Genomic DNA, 6,088 nt, shown 5'->3' with positions numbered 1-6,088 from the left:
TGAGAATATGGGGGGCAATCATATTCAAACTATCACATTATAGATTAGGTCAACTCCCTAAGCTGGATAGAATGCTCCTAGCCCACCAGAAGCCAAGCCTACATCTCATACCCAGGGTACCATGTCACCACAGATTCTATCTATTTACTATAGCATACCCTGAATATTCCAACACAGCCTAAGCACAATAAATTGATCTTTTTGAATTAGTATTTAAGACCTTTAATAAGAATTGTTGGCAGTTTATTGACATAATTTAAAGAACATTAAAGGTATATTGAGAGAAACCAAACATTAAAAAAAACGCAACACATTTGTTAGGCAAAAACATGTTGCATAGTTAATGCTGATATTTATAGTGTATCCGGTTAACTGTCCAAAAGCAAGCACTTGATGTTCATTCCTTATTGGTGGTATTTCATATTCATTTCTTGTCAGATAACCAAGCCGCACGATGGTATAGATGGTAAGCTGGCCTTTATTCAGCCATGCCCTGCTCAGCCTTGGGAGTAGACAGATTCCTATCAGGTGGATCTGATGCTTTTGATATCTCTTTGTCACCCTGTGGCTTGGGGTTCTCTGGGCATCTTCGGTGGTGATAGATGTTGTAGTGATTATGATGTCGAACTGTTTGCTGACCTTGTGTCTCCTCTTCTTTATTTTTCTCATACTGCTCATTGCTGTGTTCTCTGGGCTGTCTTTGGTGAGGAGGGCCCCTGTGGAACTGTGGTCTGTAATTGCAATACATATCCAGTCTTACTGGTACTCATCTCTCGCTTGTACCCTGGTGGCCAGCATCGTCCATCACTTGTCTTTGCTGGTCTTGTTGAGCTTGGCCTTCATGAGCAATTCCGATTGCTCCTTCTTTCCCCCACTCTCACTATTCTCATAATTTTGCTGGGAATTGCATGGAGAAGCCCTACGACCTGGATAACATCTATACTGGTTGTGCTCTGATGCATATTTACTGCATTGAACTGGAACTCCACCAGGGCCTGTAACATTTGCTGCCTCTCTACCTCTTTCTCCTTCAACAATATCAAACTCCACAGACTCTCCATCTCCTACACTTCAAAGGTACTTCTTGGGGTTATTTTTCTTTATGGCAGTCTGGTGTATGAATATGTCTTCTTTGATGTCATTTCTGTTGATGAAGCTGTAACCCTTCTTAACATTGAACCATTTTACTGTCTCCAAAACCTTCCTGAGATGAGCTTCTCATCCCTGCCAGCCGGCACTGTAGATGTGAGACAGCCTGGGATGACTCTGCCCGAGGTGCTGGCCATAGAGCCAGGCTTGGTGTCTGCAACCCTGAGGATGGCGTCAAGGGCAGCAGCTGGCTGCTGGGTCTTGGCCTCACTGTTCATGGCTGCTGTAGTGGTGACTCCGGTCAGCAGGGACTGCTGTGTCTCCTGTAGTAGTGTACTGGTGACTAGGTCAGCAGCCTCCGTGATGTTCTCAGGGCTCTCTGGGGTCTGGTATCCACTCCCGGTGTCCATTGATCTCAAGAAAATAATCTTAAAACCAACTCTGTGATGAAGATAAAGGCCCTTAAACAGAGAAGAAAGGCAGCCTTAAATAAATCAAGAAAACACAACCACATATTTGGAGATTACCAGCAAAACCCTTAAAGAATGTCAAGAAATTCAAGAAAAATATTCAAACAGGTGAAGGAAACTATTTAAGACATGAAAATTAGAATATAAGCAATAAATAAAACACTAACTGAGGTAATTGTGAAAATGGGAAATCTGTGTAAACAGATCAAAACTAAAGGTCCAAGAATCCCCAACAGAGTACAAGAAATGAATGAGATAATCTCAGGTACAAAGACAAGAAAAAAGAAATAGATCCATCAGTCAAAGAAAATGTTAAATTTAAACAGATACTAACACAACACATCCAGGAAATCTGTCACATCATGAAAAGAGAAATCCTAAGAATGATAGATATCGTAAGAGAAGGATCGGAGCCCCAAAACCTGGAGAATATATTTTACAGAATCATAGACAATTTCCCTGACCTAAAGTAGGATTTGCCTATAAAAATACAAATACAAAAGGATGGATCAGAAAAGAATGTCCCCACTTTACCTAATAAGCAAACACTAAAGTTGCAGAATAAAGAACAAATATTTAAAGCTACAAGGGAAAAAGGTCAGGCAAAATATAAAGGCAGATATATAGGAATTATATCTGACTTCTCAATGGAGACTATAAAGACCAGAATGTTCTGGACAGATTTATTTCAGAGAATAAGAGACCACAGATGTCAGTACAGACTAATATACCCTGTAAAATTTTCAGTTACCATAGATGGAGAAAATAAAATATTTCATGAGAAACTCAAATTTCAACAATTATCTTTCCATAAACCCAGTGATACAGATGGGACCAGAAGGAAAATTCCACCCAAGGAATTTAACAACACCCCTGTAAACATAGGCAAGAGAAAATCTCATACGGGCAAAATCTATAGAAGGGGGATATACACACATGCATGCACATGCACACGTGCACGTGCGCGCACACACACACACACACACACATGCCACCGTGGCCACCACCACCAACATAATAACAGGACGAAACGGTCAGTGTTCATTAATACCTCTCTACATCAGTGTACTCAATTCCTCAATAAAAAGACACTGACTAAAAGAATAGATGTGATACCAGGAGACATCATTCTCCTGCATACCAGAAACCCACCTCAACATCAAAAGTAGATATTGCCTCAGAATAAAGGGTTGGGAAAAGCATTTCCAATTAAATGGGGCTAACAAGCAAGTGGGTGTACCTATTCTTATATCTCACAAAATAGACGTCAAAGAAATATTAATCAAAAGAGATGGTGAAGGACATTTCATATACCTTAAAGGAAAAATCAACCATGATGACATTTCAGTTCTGAACACATATGCCCCAAATGAAGGGTACCCACATTTGTAAAATAAGATTACTAAAGTTTAAATCACACATCAAATAGTGGGAAACTTCAACACACCTCTCTCACCAGTGGACAGGTCATTCACACAGAAACTAAAGAGAGATATAATGGAACTAGCAGATATTATGACTCAAATTCACCCACTGGGTATCTACAGAACTCCAAAGTATATTCCTTCTTCTCAGCACCTCACTGAACCTTCTCCATAATCAATCACATACTCAGTCACAAAGCAAGTCTCAACAGATACAAGACATCTGAAATTACCTCTGTAACCTATCAGATCACCATGGATTAAAGCTGGATTTCAACAACAGAAACAATAGAAAGGCTGTGAACTCAGGGAAACTGAACAGCTCTCTACTTAATCACCACCTAGTCAGTGAAGAAGTAAGAGAGAAATGAAAGACTTCCTGGAATTCAGTGCTAATGAATGTACAACTTACCCAAATTCATGAGACTCAACAAATGTGGTGCTAAGAGGAACGTTCATAGCACTAAGTGCCTGCATAAAGAAATGAGAGAATTCTCATACAAGTGACCTCATAGTACACATGAAAGTTCTAGAACAAGAAGAAGCAGACACACCCAAGAGAAGTAGGCAGCAGGAAATATTCAAAGTCAGGGCTGAAATAAACAGAATAGAAACAAAGAAAAAATGCAAAGAATCAATTAAACAAAAGTTGATTCTTTGAGAAAATCGACAAGAAAGACAAACCCTTATCCATGATAACTAAAAGACCTTTTCAATAGTCAGAAATTAATATAAAATATTTGGGGGGAAACTCTAACCATGCAAGTGAAAGACCTGTATGACAAGAACTTCATATCGTTGATGAAATATGTTGGAGAAGATTTCAGAAGTTTCAAAAATCTACCATGCTCATGGATCGGTAGGATTAACATAGTATAATGGCTATCTTAGCAAAACAAATCTACTATAATACCAACATAATTTTTTACAGAATTTGAAAGAACAATACTCAACAACATATAGAAAAACAAAAAACCCAGGTTAACTTAAGGAATCATGACCAATAAAATCATAATATCTAGAGATATCAACATCCCTGATTTCATTCTCTATAACAGAGCTATAGTAATAACAGAAACCACATGGTATTGGTATAAAAACAGAGAGGTCATTCGATGGAACCTAAATGTACCCAGGTGTAAATCTACACACCTATGGACTCTTGATTTTCAAAAAAGAAGCCAAATTATTCAAGGGAAAAGAAGAAACATCTTCAACAAATGTTTCTGGTGTTACATGTGTGCATGTAAAAGAATGCAAAATAGATAGATATCTATCTCTGTGCACAAAACTCAAGTCCAAGTAGACCTACACTCAACCTGAATAGATATACTGAACCTGTTGGGAGAGAAAGTGGGGAAGTAACCTTTAGTGCATTGGTACAAGAGTCGCCTTCCTCAATAGAACACCAATAGTGCAGACATTATAATCAACAATTACTAAATGGAACCTAATGAAACTGAAAAGTTTCTGTAAGGAAAAGGACACTATCAATAGAACAAAACGGCAGCCTACAAATGATGAAAGATCTTCACTATTCCCACATCTCACTGAGTGCTGTTGTCCAAATACAGAAAGAACTCTAGGAACCAGGCATGAAAAGAAACCAACAAATAATCTATTTTTAAAACGGGATACAGTTCTAAACAGAGAATTCTCTATAGAAAATTCTCAAATGGCTGAGAATCACTAAAAAATGTTTAAGATATTTAGCCATCAGTGAAATGCAAATCAAAACTACTAAATCAATATCCAATCTCCCAATTCTTGTCCATATACCCAAAGATTGCTCAATCCTACCATCAGGACTTTGGATCAACTATGTCCATAGCAGCTTTATTTATAATAGCTAGATCCTGGAAACAACCTACATGTCCCTCATCGGAAGAATAAATATTATACAGTGAACTCGGCTATCACAAACAATTTCATCATGAAATTTTCACGAAATGGATGGAAATAGAAAAAAATCATCCTCAGTGAGTTAACCCAAACTGAGAAAGATAAACACGGTATGACTTAGTATACAAGTTGATATTAACTCTAAAAGATAACCGTACTACACGCTATAGACCCAGAGAGACTAAGTTACAGAGAGGGTTCAAGGGAGGTTCTCAGGTCTCCCTGGGAAGGGGAAATAGAAGACATTTCATGGGTGAACTAGAGGCACACAGGGATGAGAACAAGAGGGAACAGGTAGGGGAGGGACTAGGGAACGAGACCTGAAAAATCATACTAGAAAGGGGGGGGGGGGAGTATATTCTGGCTCAGGTAGACACCTGGTGCAATGGAGGCTCCAATAAAACTACAAGGATGACACCAGGTATGGGTCTTAGCAATAGCAGATACAAACCTGAACTCTCCTGTGAACAGGCAAGACTACCAATAGAGGAAGCGGGCAACAATCTATTTACATAATTATTGACCCATAGTCTTTCCTGCCCATAAGATTTTCTGGGCTAAAGGTGGCACAGAGATCGTAGCAATAACCAATAAATGACTGGTTCAGCCTTAGATCTATGCCACAAGAGTGTGGTCACCCGTGAATGTTCCTGGAGCACCAGGACCCAGACACTGGATGACACAGAAACCTAGGATGGAACCAAACACGACTGGAACAAAGAAATGTCAGTGTGAAGATGCCCAAGGATGTTCTTCTATGCTCATAGATTGGTGCTTAGGTCAGTAGTCATCAGAGTAGTCCAACAGCTGTGGAAACAGAAGCAGAGATTCAGAGTCAAGCGTTAGACTGAGCTCAGGGAATCCTGTTGAAGAGTGGGTAGAAGGACCATAGAGACAGGGAGGGGTCAGGACATCCCAAGAAAACCCACAGCATCAAGAAACCTTGACTCATAGTGTTCACAGAGACCAAACTGACAATCAGGGAGCCTGCATGGGACTGACTTAGGCATTCTGCATATATGTGGCAGTTGTGTAGCTTGGTCTTCTTGTAGGACTCCTTACAGTAGCAACAGACACTGTCTCTGACTCTTTTGCTGGTGTTTGGGACCCTGCTTCTCCTACTGATTTGCTTTGCCCATTCTTAATATAAGGCGAGGTGCTTAGTTTTACTGCAACTTGAAATGCCATAGTTGGTTGATATCC

At 39.6% G+C, this 6,088-nt stretch overlaps 1 pseudogene; it reads right to left on the bottom strand.

Moving 5' to 3' along the window:
- Positions 1-242: 242 nt before the first annotated feature.
- LOC148117411 (Y-box-binding protein 1 pseudogene) lies at positions 243-1,511 on the bottom strand (annotated as a pseudogene).
- Between the last annotated feature and the right edge of the window lie 4,577 nt (positions 1,512-6,088).

Source organism: Myodes glareolus, chromosome X, assembly GCF_982192425.1.
Source record: "Myodes glareolus chromosome X, mMyoGla1.1, whole genome shotgun sequence".
In the NCBI taxonomy this organism is placed as follows: domain Eukaryota; kingdom Metazoa; phylum Chordata; class Mammalia; order Rodentia; family Cricetidae; genus Myodes; species Myodes glareolus.
This window is presented reverse-complemented; position numbering and strand designations above follow the sequence as displayed.